Below are 18,177 nucleotides of genomic sequence, written 5' to 3' on the forward strand. Positions count from 1 at the left end.
CACATCAAAAAAAAATCATCCATCATGATCAAGTAGACTTGAACCAAGGGATGGAAGGATGGTTTAATATAGGAAAATTCATAAATGTTATCCATCATGTAAACAAACTCAAAGATAAGGAGCGCAAGGTCATTTCATTAGATGGTGAGAAAGCATTTGACAAAATTCAACAACCCATGTGAATAAAAGTCCTGGCAAAATCACGAACTGAAGGCTCATATCAAAATATAGTGTAAGAAATATACAGGAAACCTGTAGCTAACATCAAACTAAATGGAAAGAAACTTGAAGCAATCCCACTAAAATCAGGGACTAGACAAGGCTGCCCACTCTCTCCCTACTCATTCAAAACAGGACTCCATGTTATAGTCAGAGAAACCAGACCACAAGGGGGTCAAACTGACACAAATTGGAAGGGAAGATATCAAAATATCACCATTTGCAGATGATATGATAGTATATACTTAAGTGACCCAAAAGTACCACCAGAGAACTTCTTAACCTGATAAATAACTTCATCAAAGTGTCAGGGTATAAAATTAACTCAAACATACCAGTAGCCTTCCTCTCCTCAATGGATAAACAGGCTGAGAAAGAAAATATTGAAATCACACACTTCACAATAGTCCCAAATAATATAAAATATCTTGGTTTAAGTTTATTCAAGCAAGTGAATGATCTGTATGACAAAAGATCAAGTATCTGAAGAAAGAAATTGAATACTATCTCAGAAGATAGAAAGAGCTTACATGCTCATGGATAGACAGGATTAATATAGTAAAGATGACCATTTTGCCAATCAATTTAATTTTACACATTCAATGCAATCTCCATCAAAATTCCTACTCACTTCTTTAACAGAGATAAAAAGAGAAATTTCCAAATTTATTTAGAATAAGAAAAAACTAGAAGAGCTTAAACTATCCTCCACAAGAAAAGAACTTCTGGGGGAATCATCACCCTTGAACTCAAGCAGTATTACAGAGCAATAGTGATAAATACTGCATGGTATTGGTAAAGACACAGATGGATAGACCAGTGGAATAGAAGTGAAGACACAGAAATGAACCCACACACCTATCATTTGATATTTGGAAAAGTAGATAAAAACCATTCAAAGGCAGAAACATAGCATTTTCCAAAAATATTTCTGGTTCAACTGGAAATCAGCATGAAGAAGAATGCAAATTATCTCATTTATGACCATGTACAAAGCCTAAGTCAAAGTGAATCAAGGACCTACACATCAAACCAGAGGGAGAGGAGAAGGAGAAGAAGAAGAAGAAGAAGAAGAAGAAGAAGAAGAAGAAGAAGAAGAAGAAGAAGAAGAAGGAGGAGGAGGAGGAGGAGGAGGAGGAGGAGGAGGAGGAGGAGGAGGAGGAGGAGGAGGAGGAGGAGAGGAGGAGGAAGGAGAACAGGAAGAAGAAGAGATTGAGGAGGAGGAAGAAGAGCAGGAAGAAGCAGAAGAGGAAGAAGAAGAAGGAGGAACAGGAGGAAGACAAGGAGGAGGAGACGGAGGAAAAGGAGATGAAGATGAAGAAGAAGGAGGAGAAGAAGAAGAAGAAGAAGAAGAAGAAGAAGAAGAAGAAGAAGAAGAAGAAGAAGAAGAAGAAGAAGAAAAAGAAGAAGAAGAAGAAGAAGAAGAAGAAGAGGAAGAAGGAATTTAAACAGAAAGAGAACTAAACTTCCATTCTTCCCCATTCCCTCTCTTCCTCAGCTGTTGTTTAGGCAGTTGTGTTAGTGAGACGTTAACAATGTAATTTCTGGTGTTACTTTGAGACACCAACTCATAGTAAATTTTAGTCTCTTAAAATCTTTTTTCATGAAGTAAGACATCCATGGATACATCATTCTCTCTTCTCCAGCACTTCACTTAGTTCTTTTGAATAGGCAGTGTCAATATTATATAGGGTCTGTTCAGATAGATGTAAGTATTTTGAGTTCTGGAGGGCCACAATTGTATCATGCTCAGTGGACAGCACCTCACAGATCTCCTTACCTATTAATACGCCCTTGAAAGAACCCAAGGCCTGCATATGACCTTATCTCTAATTTGGAAGTTATCTCCATTGGATAATCATGTGAAAATGAAAACTTAGTTTTCTCCAAGGGAATATCACTGGGTACACAAACTAATTTTAAGGGTAGACTGCGTATAAAGCACTAAGGGAACTGAACATCATCTTTGGAGGATCCTTGTCTCATAATGGGTCAGGACTTTTTCTTCAGAATGTCTTTTTCATTTTGTTTTATGTTTATTTATCTATTAATTTTTTCTCTGTATGTTTTGTGTATATATTTTTCCTGGTTTTATGTTTCCATGGAATTCCAGAGTGTGTGAATGGAAGTCTGGGTCTCCGTGTCTGTATCTGATTCTTGACCCTTGTTTTGGCTCTTTTCTATATGCTTGTTTTGTTCTACTCCAATTCATTAACTTTCATTTTATTTTTATCCCTTAGATGATGGTTTGTTTTGAGAGTCAGAAGGATGTAGATACAGATGATAGGAGAGGAATAGAAGGGGGGAATAGAGGGTAGAGTAATCATAATTCAAATATATTGCATGAAAAAGTCTAATTTTAAGAAAAGAATTTTAAAAACATACTTTCTGGGGCCTGTCTGCCCCCTTTTCTCAAAATCCTTACTAGTTTCATATAAAAAGTTAATGAAAATATTTTAAATCTTTTCTAAGGCAAAGAAAATTGTTTGTTTACATCTGATCTGGAACTGCCACTATGGGAGTGAAGCTTCTGTAGAGTTGCAATAATGCAGTAGGAGAGTCTATAAATGCTTTCAGAGAAATCAATCCACTGAGGTTCAGCGGGAGTTTCACATGATTGATGTTACAAATTTTCAATGGGAAGATATACATTTTCGATACTTCAGTTTTCATGAAATTCTTCAAGATCAAATTACAAGTAGTATGGAATACAATCATAAAATAGGTTTGTTCCTTTGAAAATTTCAAAATTACCCCAAATAATACTTAAATATCATTAATAAATCAGAACATTTTGTATCCTAAACCCATATAAACATGACAATTATGAAATAGAAGTAGATGCGTATTTGTGGATAAAAGCTGTTTCTGGAGAGGCACTATTTTATGTCTGGGATAATTTCACTTCATTGGTAGATGGGTTAAATCAAAGTCTGATAATGAAGACCTTGCTGTAAAAGACCATTCTCTCACTAAGGGACTCTAAAACCCTGTTGTATAGAGTGCTAGCATTTCAATGTATCTCTTAATGACACTCCATTGGTTAGATGTGCCATATTTCCTGTATTCATTCCTCTGTGGAAGATCATCTGGGTTCTTTCAGCTTCTGGCTATTATAAATAAGGCTACTATGAACATAGTGGTGCTCATGTCTTTGTTATATATTGGGGCATCTTTTGGGTATATGCGCAAGATAGGTGTAGCTGTGTCTTCAGATAACTCAATGTCCAATTTTCTGAGGAACCTCTACACTGATTTCCAGAATGGTTATATCAGTCTGCAATCCCACCAACAATGGAGGAGTGTTCCTCTTTCTCCACATCCTCTCCAGCATTTGCTCTCACCTGAGTTTTTGATCTTAGACATTCTCACTGGTGTGAGGTGGAATATCAGGGTTGTTTTGATTTGCATTTCCCTTATACTATAATTGTTGAATATTTCTTTAGGTATTTCTCTGCCAATTGATATTCTTCAGCTGTGAATTCTCTGTTTTGCTTTGAACCCCATTTTTCAAATGGTTATTTGTCTCCCTGTAGTCTCACTTCATGTGTTCTTTGTATATTTTGGATATAAGCTGTCTATCAGTTGTAGGATTGGTAAAGATCTTTTTCCAATCTATTGGTTTCCATTTTATCCTAACAACAGTGTCCTGTACCTTACAGAATTTTTTCAGTTTTTTTAAGATCACATTTGTTGATTCTTCATCTTAGAACATGAGCCTTTGGTGTTTTGTTCAGAAAATTTTGTCCAGTGCCCATGTGTTTGACATGTTTCCACACTTTGTCTTCTATTTGTTGGAGTGTATCTGGTTTGAAGTGGAGGTCCTTGATCCAGTTGTACTTATGCTTTCTACAGGGCAGTAAGAATGGATTGATCTGCAATCTTTTACATACTGACCCACAGTTGAACCAGCACCACATGCTGAAAATGCTGTCTTTTTTTCCATTGGATGGTTTTGACTTCTTTCTCAAAAATTAAGTGACCATGGTTGTAGGGGTTCATTTCTGGGTCTTCAATTCTATTCGACTGGTTTATTTGCCTGCCTCTGTCACAACGCCATACAGTTTTGTTTTTTTTTTGTTTTTTTTTTTTATCACTGTTGCCCTGTAATACTGCTTGAGTTTAGGGATAGTGATTCCCATGGAAGTCCTTTTATTGTTGAGGACAGTTTTAGCTATTCTGTGTTTTTTTTTATTACAGATGAATTAATGAATGTTCTGTCTAAATCTTTGACGAATTGGATTGGAATTTTGATGGGGATTGGAATGAATATGTAGGTTGCGTTTAATATAATGGCCATTTTTACTGTATTAATCCTGCCAGTCCATGAACATGGGAGATCTTTCCATCTTCTGAAATCTCCTTCACTTTCTTCAGAGACTTGAGGTTCTGCTCATATGCTCATATTTTTTACTTACTTGGATAATGTCACCCCAAGACATTTTATATTATTTGGGGCTATTGTGAACGGTGTCATATCCCTACTTTCTTTCTCTGCTTGTTTAGCTTTGTGCAGAGTTATTTTTATACTCAGCCACTTTGCTGAAATGTTTATCAGGCTTAGTAATTCTCTTGTGGAATGTTTGAGGTCACTAAGTATACAATCATATCAACTACAAACAGTGCTATTTTAACTTCTTCTTTTCCAATCTATATCCCTTTGACCTCCTTCAGTGTCTGCTTGCTCTGACTAAGATGTCTAGAACTATATTGAATAAGTTGTGAGAGAGTGGGCACCCTTGTTCAGTCCCTGATTTCAGTGTGATTGCTTTAAGTTTCTTTCCACTTAGTTTAATGTTAGTTACGGATTTGCTGTATATGTTTAGGTGTGGGCCTTAAATTCCTGTGCTTTCCAGGACTTTTTTCATGAAGTGATGTTGAATTTTGTCAAAATCTTTCTCAGCATCTAATGAAAGGATCATGTGGTTTTTATCTTGGAGTTTATATAGTGAATTATGGTGTTTGTTTTCTGTAAATTAAAGTATCCCTGCAAGCCTGGGATGAATCCTACTTAAACATAGTAGATGATTGTTTAATGTGTTGTATGAATAGGTTTGCAAGAATTTCATTGAGTATTTTTGTGTTGATATTGATAAGAGAAATTGGTCTGAGTTATCTTTCTTTGTTGAGTCTTTCTTTGTTTTAGTTATAAGAGTAATTGTGACTTCATGAAAGCAATTTGGTAGTACTCCATCTGTTTCAATTTTATGGAATAGTTTGGACAGTATAGTTATGAATTTTTCAATGAATTTTGGATGGATTTCTGCACTAAACCCATCTAATCCTGGACTCTTTTTGGGTGGGAGAGTTTTGATGATTGCTTGTATTCCTTTGGGAGTTATGGGTTGTTTAAATGGTTTATCTTTTCCTGATTTAGGTTTGGTATCTTGTATTTGTCTGGAAAATTGTCTTTTTTTTTCCAGATTTTCAAGTTTTTTGAACCTAGGCTTTTGTAGTACAGCAATTTTTTTTAATTTCCTCTGATTCTGCTGTTCTGTCTCCCTTTTTAATATTTGATTTTGTTAATTTGGACACACTCTCTGTATCCTCTGCTTAGTCTAGCTTTGGGTTAATATATCCTGTTGATTTTTTCAGAGAATCAGGTATTGGTTCTGTTGATTCTTTGTGTGGTCCCTTTTTTTCTACTTGGTTGATTACAGCCCTGAATTTGATTATTTTCTGCCTTCTACTACTCCTGCATGTATTTGCTTCTTTTTGTTCTAGAGCTTTTAGGTGTGCTGTCAAGCTGCTGATGTATGCTCTCTCCTGTTTCTTTCTGCAGGCACTCAGAGCTATGAGTTTTCCTCTTAGCACAGCTTTCATTGTGTTCCAAGAGTTTGGGTGTGTTGTACCTTCATTTTCAGTGAATTCTAAGAAGTCTTTAATTTCTTCCTTTATTTCTTCCTTGACCAAGTTATCATTGAGTAAAAAAATTGTTCAACTTCCATGTATATGTGGGCGTTCTTTCCTAATTTTTATTGAAGAACAGCCTTAGCCCATGGTGGTCTGATAGGATGCGTTGGATTATTTCTATCTTTCTGTATGCTTTGAGGCCTGCTTTTTGACTGATTATATGATTAATGTTGGAGAAAGTGCCAGGAGGCTGTGAGAAGAAGGTTTATCTTTCTGTTTTAGGATAGAATGTTCTGTAAATATCTGTTAAGTCCATTTGGTTTATACCTTCTGCTAGTCTGTCTATATCTCTGTTTAATTTCTGATTCTGTGATCTGTCCAGTGATGAGAATGGGGTGTTGTAATCTTATACTATTATTTTTTTGCGGTGCAATATGTGCTTTGATCTTTAGTAAGGTTTCTTATGTGTATGTAGGAGCCCTTGTAATTGGAGCATAGACATTTATGATTTTGAGTTCATCTTGGTGGATTTTTCCCTTGACGAATATGAAGTGTCCTTCCTTATGCTTTTTGATGACTTTTGGTTGAAAGTCGATTTTATATATTCTTCAGACCATTTGCTTGGAAAATTGTTTTCCAGCCTTTTACTCTGAGGTAGTGTCTGTCTTTGTCTCTGAAGTGTGTTTCCTGTAGTGCAAAATGCTGGGTCCTCATTACATATTGTGTGTCAATCTGTGTATTTTTAGTGAGGAATGAGTCTATTGATGTTGGAGATATTAAGGAATAGTGATGGTCACATTCTGTTATTTTCATAATTGGAGGTTAGTTTATGTTTGTGTGCTTCTCTTCTCTATGTGTTGTTGTGAAAAGATTAATTTCTTGCTTTATCTATGGTTTTGCTTGAATCCTTGTGTTCGGTCTTGCCAGTTAGTGTCCTTTGTAAGACTAGATATGTAGAAAGGTATTGTGTAAATTTCGTTTTGTCATGGGATATCTTGGATTCTCCGTCTTTGTTAATTGAGAGTTTTGATGGATACAGTACCCTGGGATGGTGTTTTTATTCTCTTAGTGTCTGTATGACATCTGTCTATGATCTTCTGACTTTCATAGTATCTGGAAAGAATTCTGATTTAATTATGATAGCTTTGTCTTTATATATTACTTGACATTTTTCCTTACAGTTTTTAACATTTTTATTTGTTTTGTGCATTTGGTGTTTTGACTATTATGTGATGGGAGGATATCCTTTTCTGGTCCAATCTATTTGGAGTTCTGTAGGCTTTGTGTATGTTTATGGGCATCTCTTTCTTTAGATTAGGGAAGTTTTACTCTATAATTTTGTTGAAGATATTACTGTCCCTTGATGTTGACAGTCTTCACTTTCTTCTATACCTGTTAAGACTAGGTTTGATCTTCTCATTGTGTCCTGGATATCCTTTATGTTTTGAGCTAGGTCTTTTCTGTTTTACATTATGTTTGACAGTTGTGTGATTCTTCTGCTCCTTAGATTATGTCTTCTATGTCTTTTATCCTGTTGGTGATTCTCACTTCTATGACTCCTGGTCTCTGTCCTAGGTTTTCCATTTCCAGGGTTATCTTCCTTGTGCTTACTTTATTGTTTCTATTTCCATTTTTAACTCCTGGGTGGTTTTGTTTATTTCCTTCTCCTGTTATGCTGTTTTTCAAGTAGTTCTTTAAGGTAGTTTTGTGTTCCGTCTTTCTTGCATTATATTTGTTTACTTCAGTTTTTTCTATTGTCCTGCATTTTCTTAAGGGAGTTATTATTCTTAACATCCTCCATCGTCATGATAAATGTGAAATTAAATTTAGATCTTCCTTTTCTGGTGTGTTTAGATATCCAGTGTTTGTTTTGATGGGAGAATTGGGTTCTGTTGAGCCCAAGTAGTCTTGGTTTCTGTTGTTTGTGTTCCTGTGCTTTCTTGTGGCCATCAGGTGGTCTCTGGAATTAGCTTGTCTTGCTCTTTCTGACAGTGGCTTGACCGTCCTGTAGGCTCGTGTGTCAGGGCTGCTGTAGACCTGTTTTCCTGTTTTCTTTTACCCAGTTAAGGGAACAGAGTATTCTGCTCTCAGGCACGTAGTTGCTCCTGTCCACTTACTTTCAGCTGTCCCTGTGGGCGGGAACCAGAAGGAACTTCCCATACTTCTCCTAGGTCCCTCTGTGGGGGGAGGGGGCACAGATGGTACAAGGTGTTTTCCTTTTGAGTCAGGAATATGGGCAGAGAGTAGTCTCCTCTGATTTCCCAGGAGTGTCTGCTTCTCTGAGGCTCTAGTTACCCCACCATCATGATTTGGGTACAGGGAGCTGTTTGACAAGGTCAGTTCCGATCCAGGCACAGTCTGGAACATGGTGCTCCAGGAAATTTACTCCTCCTCTATTCCAGAGTCACTATGCAATTTTGTCTTGGGCCAGAGATGTGGGCAATTGTGGGCAGAAGTGGTAGTCTGTGTGCATTGTATGCTCAGTATTGCCCACACTCCTGGGTGATCAGCTCTCTCTCCCACAGTCTCTAGGAGAAGGGAGCTTTGTGCTGGAATCAGCAAGGTTCAGGAGCCAGCTAGAAACTGGAAATGCCTGATCCCAGAGGAGTTCTGCCTTTGCATGTCCTGAGTCAACCAGTGAGCTCGCTTCAAGCAGAAAAGTTGGAATCACCTCTTCTCTTAGGCCTGAACTCACTTGTTGGGCTGACTTTCAGCTTTCCATAAGGGCTGCAACCAGAAGTGTCTTGACCCTACTGCTCCTAGGTTCCTATGCACAGGAGGCCCAGATGGAGCTAGGTGTTTTTTTCTTGAGTCAGGAATTTGAGCAGAGTTCTCATGGGTTTCTGCCCCTCTGACAGTGTAATACTTCCCCACCCCTCATGACATTTGGGTGTAGAATACTGTTTGGACAAGTTCAGATTCAGCTGCAGTTTGGACTGCAGGGCTCCTGCAGATTGACTGCTCCTATATTCATGTGTCCAGTGGCACTATGCAGTTTCCTCTTGGGCTAGGGATCTGAGCACATGTGGGAAGAAGTAGCAGGGTCTCCTCGCTGAGGTCTCAGTATTGCACACTCTTCTGGGTGTTCAGCTCTTGTCCCACAGACTTTCCAAAGGATTTCAAATGTTCACTCCCTATCTTACAGGTCCTCTGTCTTTCCAGTTCTCCTCCAAATTTTGTTGGAGAAGACGCCTCTGGTTAAGGGGAGGTACAACAGGCCCAATCAGAAAAAAAAAGGGGGCTGGAAATCTTCTTCTCTTAAAGGTAATCTCAGTGATTTCTCATATTCCACAAGTGGAATAAGTCCTGCCCCTTCTCCAGAAGAGACTTTAATACCTTTGCCAGCTGCCAAAGCAGGGCAGAGAGCTCTGTCCATTCACAAAGACAGTCAAAGATGTGCCCTATCTCCACCAACGTGCTTATGAAATCTGCTTCGGGTAAAATGAGTTTGAAACCTGATTCTGCTGACAAAGCGGATTGCAGAACTACCCTATTAAGCCAAGAGGACATTCAAAGTCCTCCACTATTAAAAATGCGCTTAAATCATCACTTATGATCCAAGGCGTACAAAATACAGTTACAAATACCCAAGTGAACCTCATAACACACATACCAGCCCAAGAAGAGACAAAATTTTCTGCATGTACACCATTAGATCAAGGACCATTGACAGTTTCAGAAGGGGCTCTTGAGAGTTCCACACCCACGCAAGATGTGGTAGAAATTTCTGAATCCACCGATGGAACTCCTGTGCCTTCTGCACATAAAAAATATGTTCTAGCAGCCTCACCATATCCCCCAGTACTTCAAATGTCCCTATATAATAGAGAATTATTCAAATATCCTCTACCACTGAAGGGACCCTCCTGACATCCCATTAGGCCCACAAAAGCCAAGTTTATCAAAACACACTGTCAATGAGCCATGCAGACTCCATATTTATACAATGTGCAGAGAAGATAAAATATCCCCTACCTCCTCAGGGGACTCTAAGTCGTTCTGTACTGAAATCAGAGGCTCCAAAATTTTCCACATATACATCAGAGATGCTAGAACTTCCCAAAACTGAGCAGTATTCTCTGAGTATTACTCTATCTCAAAAAGAGACTGTGGGACAAGAAACTTCTACAAAAGGAGGTCTACCCATAGCCACATCTTTAGAAATGTCTTGTGGATGTGACACATATACAAAAGATATTCTAGGACAGATTCCATCTGTAGAGAAGGTTATGGACCCAACCATATGTGAACCATGAAATGCGAACACCAGAGTCTGTAGCATCCTCAACAACTGAGGAAAGGGATTCCTTGTATTCCATTAGTGTAAAAGAATGAATACGACCTCCACAAATTCCACAGTAGGCTATAGGAACTTCCTTATCTCCTCAAAATCAGCCATCTTCCCCAACTACAGAAGATGCTACACACTCTTCCAAATATTCAGAAAAGATTGCCATTCCTTCTTTATACCCACAAGCAGACCCAGAACATCTGCCAAATACCTCAAAAGCTCTGGATTTTACCTCATCTTCTGAAGGGGCTTTAGAGCCTGTTTTGCCTCTCAAGCAGGCTAGGGAACCTGACACTTCTATAGGAAAGTCGGTTTCCACTTCTCCAGCAGAAGAAAAATTCTCTTGGAACTTCCACAGTTACAAAACAATATCTAGAATATGTCTATGATGCTCAGGGAGAGGTCACATTTTCAGAGGTAGCTCTAATACATACCCTCCATTCTGATATCACAGTAAGGATTCTACACGTATACACGGTACATTAAGACCTTCCTCATCTGAGAAGGATGTCTTAGGATCTACTGCATCTGAACAGCATGTTTTAGAACTATCCCCATATACCTATGTAGATTTATTTAACATGTCCACTCTGGGGATAAAGAGGCGACATTCTCCCTCTACCAAAGGGGACCACAGGCATCCAGTTTCTATAAAAAAAAAGGTTAAGATTTGATCCTTCTGATATAGTCTTGAGAAATTTCCTCTAAAGAAGATAGTTTCAAACATCCCCCTTCTGCCAAAAGGGATCTTGTGCCATCTTCTGCAGCCAAAGAGACAGCAAAAGCTACATCTTCTCCTCAGGTGAGTCCTAACCTTCTCCATCTGTCCAAAGGGCCATGGAATTTCCAAAAAATATTAAGGAATTTTGCAAAGATGCCATTCCTTGAAAGGACTTGCTGGACATTCCATATTGTCCCAAGATGCTCAAGTAACTCCTCCTTCTACAAAAAAGGCATGTTCACCGTCTACCCTAGGGTTTAAGAGAATTTCTTCACCCCTCTCTAGGGCTCCAGAAAGTGTTCTCCATGCTCAAAGTGGTTTGTCATTGTGCAAATTAGACTTCAAACATATAAAACCTTTTTTTTTATATTACCAAAGGTCTGAGGGAAAGTCCACATCGAAAAAAAATCATTTAGATCTTGTGCCATTATTCCAAGTATATCAGAAAAATTCCATGTCTTTTAAAGCACCTAAAAATCTATCTTGCTCTAGCACTCGTCCTAGAAAACAATTACCTTTAGTCATACAATCCCTAGGATCATTGAAATACAAAAAGGGGTATCTAGAAACTTTACCATCTGCCAAAAGGTCTTTAGGATGTTCACCAACTTCTCCAAGAGCTCGGTTAACCCATAGAAGAACAAAAGAACTAAAGCCATCTGCTCAGGGTGTTTTCCAAAAACCACTTATTTCTTCTTTACTTTTATACCAAGACAAGAGGCCAGCTTCCTCATCCCCATCTCTGATCCCTTCTTCCTATTTGTTCTCTCTCCCAAATCGCTCTGTACTCTGAATTAGATGCCAATTAGTAAACCATAGACATATGGAAGGAGGTAGTTGCTGTCAAAACAAAACTTGTGATATCACAGAAGAAGCTACGGCTCTCCAGGACACAATTGAATTTTCAAGGAGGGCCTAATGATGATGGAACTGCCATAGCCTACCTGCTCAAGAGCTTCCTTGCATTGACCAGATTTGGTTGTGCACTTTCCAGTAGTGTCTCCTGTGACACAGTAGAAACATTTACATGCTACATCTCTGTACAGCTAGAGCCTTCTCTCTGCTTTATTAGTGATTACATGCTCTGAATGAAGAAAGTTAGTCAGGGGCTTGTCATGGGTAGAAAAGATCTAGGAACACAGAAGGAAAGATATTCTTCTCGAGATTAATTTTATTCTCCGGTCAAATCCTGTGACATAAAGTTCAATTCCCTAGGTTTTCCCTGTTTCGCTGGTGCCAGTATTTTCCCTACAGAACTTTAATTGAGTGAATATTGTTTTATATTTTCTGATTGTAAATTCATTTACAGGGGACATTATATATGTTCCTGCATGTGTATTCAAAATTTCATTTTTCAAATTCCATTTTTTGCAATGAATTTGGTATCAAACGTGGCTCAGCTATAGAGTGAATATAAGAGTGGAAATATTGTGTACCTACTTCTAATGATCAACTCCCAAATCCATATTTTATCCATTAATTACAAGACATCAGTAAAGCAAAGGACAACATGGAGTATAGAATGTGGTTCTGAAGTTCTATTAAATATCAGTCCTCTAATATCTACCTTCTTGTGTTCCCAGGGATAGGCTTGAGGGTTTTGGATGTTTTACCATGATTCTTTCTTCAGGCCACACATCAGTTTCTGAGTGATGGGCAGTGATAGGAATGGCTTGTGGTCCAATGAAACCTCAAATTCAATAGGTTATAAAAAACAGGAGGGAGTCTATTTGCAATTGTCACTTGTGGATCCTATAGTCTTCACCTTGTTATGCAGAATCCATCCAAATATTAAACCAAAATTCCTAGTTGTAGGATCCACCAAAATTGTATATATATATATATATATATATATATATATATATATATATATATATGTATATGTATGTATATAAATGTATATATATGTATATATGTATATATATGTATATATATGTATATATGTGTGTGTATGTATTCACTTATATATATATGTATGTATGTATTCATATATATATGTATGTATGTATGTATATATATGTGTGTGTATATATACATATACATACATATATATATATATGTATATATATATATATATATATATATATATATATATATATATATATCAGGCACAAAAACTAGATAAGATTGATGAAGATAAAATTGCATTCTGCCAATAAATGGTTTTAGATCTTTCATGAGAGACACAGCTAGAGCATGTCAAATACAGAAGTGATTGCTAGTGGCAAACCAGAGAACTGAATACAGACCCCTTGTTTGTAGATGTTGAGAAAGGATTACAAGAGCTGAATGGGCTTTCAACCACCATAAGAACAACAAGTTCAATTAACCAGGGCTTTCTGCTATTAAACCAATATTCCATGACTGTTTATGTACAGACCTGTGGCTCCAACTGCATATGTGGCATAGTATGGCGATGTTGATCATCAATGGAAGGAGAAGCCCTTGGTTCTCCCTAGTTAAAGGGAATGTCAAAGCACAGTAAAGGTTATAGATAAGGATAAGGGGACCAGCTAGGAATATTAAGGACAGGAAACTGGGAAAGGAAATAACATTTGAAATGTAAATATAGAAATATCCAATTAAAAAAGGTATATACGGGGCTGGGGATTTAGATCAGTGGTAGAGTGCTTACCTAGGAAGCGCATGGCCCTGGGTTCGGTCCCCAGCTCCGAAAAAAGGAACCAAAAAAAAAAAAAAGGTATAAAATTTGCTAAAAAAAAAAGGAAAAAAAAACAAAAGATAATTAGCAGCTAATCAGACCTATTGAGTCAGTAATCCAAAGGGTTCCTGTCAGGGATTTATAGTCAGAATAATACTAGTGGAAAGATTGAGATGATGAAGATCAAATTTGGAGCACTTCTCTCTCCCAAATACCAGTATCAGACACTTACTGCTCTATAAGTATCCAAATAATTGAGGAGTTTACTCTGAGCTGAGGAAAGTATACTTATTTTTCACTTCTTCCTTAGGACCATTTTCTTCTGGGCAATAAGAACAAAAATCCATGAGCTCTAAGGAAAAGAACAGTGTCCTTCCAAACACCTGGCTTTTGGGAGAAAGAAATTAATGATATAAACTCTCTGACTTCCAGGAACCATTAGAAGCAGGGAAGTCCAGATTCTTCTGAGAGGCTCCCAGCTCCTGATCCCATGTGTGGAAGGATCAGATCAATTCTATCTCTTCAACTTACATATTCCACTCCTACCAAGGCTTCAGTGAGATTTCTCAGGGATGATGTATTTCTTCCTTCTTTTATACCAAGACAGAAGACCAGCTTCGTTCTCCCCATCTCTGATTTCTTCATCGTCTTTGTTCTCCCTCCCTAATGACTGTTTCCCCTGAATTTGAGGCCAATTAGTAAAACCTATAGGTACTGAAGTAATATCTGAGAGGCATTTGCAGTCAGGACAACACTTATTACATCACAGAAGAAGCTAGTGCTCTCAAGGATACAAGAGATTTTTCAGGGAGAGCCTAATGATATTGTCACTGAGAAATGCCATGGCCTGACTCTAAACAGCTTTCCTTACATTAACCAGTTTTGAGGGTGCCAATTTAGGTATGTCTCCTGTGACACAGTGGAAACTTTCGTTCTCCATCTCTCTAAAGCTAGTGACTTATGAATGGAGAAAATGAGTCAGGGGCATGGCATGGATAGAAATTATTTAGGAACTTGGAGTGGAGGAGATTCTTCTGGATAATATTTTTATTCCCAGGTCAATTCCTGTGTCATACAGTTCAATTTTCTAGGTTTTCTTAATTTTATAAAGGCCAGTACTTTACCTACACACCTTTCGTTGAATGAATATTGTATTTCACTTTCCTATTGTACATTCCTTCATAGGGGACATTATAAATATTCCTGAATATGTACTCAAAAATTCTGTTTTCAAATTCCATTCTCTGCTATGATTTTGGAAACAAAGTGGGCCCATCTATAGACTGAGAATAACAGTGTAAATATGGTGTACCTACTTCAATTATAAATTCCCAAATCCTTATGTTATTCAAAAATTACCAACATCAATAAAGCAAAGGACCACATGGAGTATACAATTCTTTTCTCTATTCACATTTGATATCTGTACTACACTATCTACTTCCTGTGTTCCCATGGCCAGACTTGAAGGTTTTAAATGTGTTGCCATGATTCTTCCTTAATGTCATATATAAGAAACAGGAGCATGGGCAGGGGGAAGAAAGACTTGAGGAATAGTGAAACCTCAACTCAATACCTTCATAAGTACAGGAGGGAGTCTCTTTGATATACTCATTTGCAAACTCTACATTCTTGACCTAGTTGTGCAGAATCCATGTAATCATTCCACCTAACCTAATAGGTGTAGGAAGCACCTAAAGTATATATATATATATATATATATATATATATATATATATATATATATATTCAACCACCAAAACTGGATAACATTGATGAAGCTAAGAAATGCATTCTGCCAGGAAACAGATATAGATATTTCCTGAGATACAAAGCTAGAGCATGTCAAATACAAATGTGAATGTCAATGGCAAACCAGTAAACTGGAAATGGAGTTCCAGTTGTAAATTCTGAGAAAGGATAATAAGAGCTGAAAAGGCTTTCAACCCTTAAGAACAAAAATGCCAATGAACCAGATCTTTCTGGTACGAGACCAATATTCAAAGGTGGAAAATGGAAAGACCTAAGGCTCCAACTGCATTTGTAGTAGAGGATGGCCTTGTTGGGCACCAAAGGAAGGTTAAGCCCTTGGTCCTCCATTGGTTTGACTTGCATTTAAAGGGAATGTGAAGGGACAGTAATGGGATGGTTTATAGAAGAAGTGGAGAGGGACCTGTTAGGGATCGTACGGGAGGAAATTCTAAAAGGAAACAGTATTTTAAATATAAATATATAAATATACATTTTAAAAAAAGAAATAAAATTTGTAAAAAATAAAAGATATAAGAAATAAAAGAAAAGAAAACTACCAGCTAGTTACAGCTATTGACTCAGAAATCTAATGAGTCACTATCAGGTAATGACAGTCATAGAAATAATAGTTGAAGGAGTGAGATGATGATGTTTAAAATAGAAGCTCTTCTCTATCCCAGATATCAGGGTCAGGTACAAACTGCACTATAGGAATCTAAAGCATGGAGGAGTTTACACAGAGCTAGGGTTATAAAACTTGTCCTTCCTGTGTTCTTTAAGTCCCTTTTCTTCTTGTCAAAAAGAATAAAGGCCATGCACTCTCAGGAAAACAACTGTGCCCTTTCCATCCCTTGGCTTTTGGAATAAAGAAATGAATGATATAAACTCTCTGACTTCCAGGAACCATAAGAACAGGTAAGTCAAGATGATTTTGAGAGGCTCCCATGTCCTCATTCCCATATGTGGAAAGCTGAGATGAAGGCTGTCTCTTCAGGGAACCCACTAAACACCTACCCCGGACTCACTGAGCTCTCAAATGGACCAGGTAATTCTTCCTTTTTGATACCAAAACAGAAGGGAAGCTTTCTTTGAACATCTCTGATTTCTTCATCCTCTTTGTTCTCCCTTCAAAAATGTCTGTTTATTCTGAATTAAAGGCCAATTAGTAAGCTCTAGGGGTACTGAAGAAATATCTGAGAGGCAGATGCTATCAGGACAACACTTGTGACCTCACAAAAGTAGCTAGGGCTCTCTAGGTTACAAGAGATTTTTCAGAGAGGGCCTAATGATAATGTCTCTTAGAACGCCCATGGCCTACATGCTGAACAGCTTTCCTTACATTGACCAGTTTCAAGAGTGCCTTTTCCAGGAGAGTCTCTTGTGTCACAGTGGAAACATTTACGTACTCCATCTCTCTATAAAGTTAGATACTTCTCTTTTCTTCATTAGTGGTTACATGCTCTGAATGGTGAAAGTTAGTCAGGGGCATGTCACGGGTAGAAAAAATTTAGGAAGATGGAGTGGAGGTGATTCTTCTAGATAATATTTATACTCCCAGGATTATTCCTGTGACATACAGTTCAATTTTCTAGGTTTTCTCTGTTTCGCAACGGGCAGTATTTTCCCTATAGACCTTTAATTTATTGAATATTGTATTACAAATGTGATCATATTCTAGCTTTCTTCTCTTGCTTAGTGATGAAAAAAGTGATACCCAGTACTGTATTAGAACAAACATTATATAGTACACCTAAAGAAAACAAATTGCTCCCAAGGTCAACGTAACTTCATAAGTAAGCAATTTGAATTCACAGAGAAATGGTAAAGTATTGTATTATTTATCCTTAAAAGGATACTTGTAAGAATCTTTTAGAAACAGAAATCTAAACATCTGTATAAAAATGTTATATCTGCTTTAAATGATCAGAATGCACATCTGTGATTGGCAAACCTTATTAAATCCTATCAGGAAGCTGAGGGTAAAACTGGTTCAGAAAGCAGTCATCAACAGTCCAGCATTTGTGACAGTCACACCATTAGCCTGTGCCGCCATAGTTCTTGATCCCTGACCTTAAAAGATCCCAGCCTTTCCGAACTACAAATTGTTCCATACATTGTTTTTTATATCAGAGTCAGTGGGGAAAAGATCTTAGCCAGCTTCACAAACAATTTTATTTTTCCAAAAGCTTTTAATGGGTTGTGGTCCTCGCTAATCATTCTACATTTCCTCGGGCAATGATAGAAGCAATGATCTACCCCAGAGGCAATTGCTAAAAGACCTGTATCACTCTTATTGCAAATGCCAATGGCACTGCCCTCTGAGTGGTAGAAAGCTCCATGAGGATTTTCATGCACTTCTTAGATTAAGAGAGGATGAGTGCAATAACTGAGCACCACTCTGCCTGAAATCCTCGTGGGGTTCATGACTCACCAAGGTCCAACGAGACTGTGCTGAAGAGTGGGCCATACCCCAGGATTTCTAAAGCTCTGTGCCATTCCTCCTTCACAGGCCTTGGCAATACTCCATTTCAGAACCAAATTTGAACTATGCTTTTACCCTAGATATAATTTCAAATACTATACTAATTAGGGAGAGTGTGCAGCCTTACATTGTCCTTGACTTTAATGGAATTGCTTTACATTTCTTTCCATTTAGGTTGATGCTGGGTACCGGCCTGC

The 18,177-nt window shown here is 37.7% G+C and overlaps 1 long non-coding RNA gene across 2 annotated transcripts in view; it reads right to left on the reverse strand.

The window, feature by feature from the left end:
• LOC134484482 (uncharacterized) overlaps positions 1-16,938 on the reverse strand; it is a 45,724-nt gene extending 28,786 nt beyond the window's left edge. The window contains exon 1 of one of the 2 annotated variants that reach the window (XR_010061947.1): positions 16,513-16,938. This is a non-coding gene — a long non-coding RNA (uncharacterized LOC134484482). Of the gene's footprint in view, positions 1-14,277; positions 14,575-16,512 lie in introns of those variants that run through there. The other variant, XR_010061949.1, reaches the window with a different exon arrangement.
• Positions 16,939-18,177: the final 1,239 nt, after the last annotated feature.

The sequence above is a fragment of the Rattus norvegicus genome, chromosome Y (genome assembly GCF_036323735.1).
Source record: "Rattus norvegicus strain BN/NHsdMcwi chromosome Y, GRCr8, whole genome shotgun sequence".
Taxonomy (NCBI): domain Eukaryota; kingdom Metazoa; phylum Chordata; class Mammalia; order Rodentia; family Muridae; genus Rattus; species Rattus norvegicus.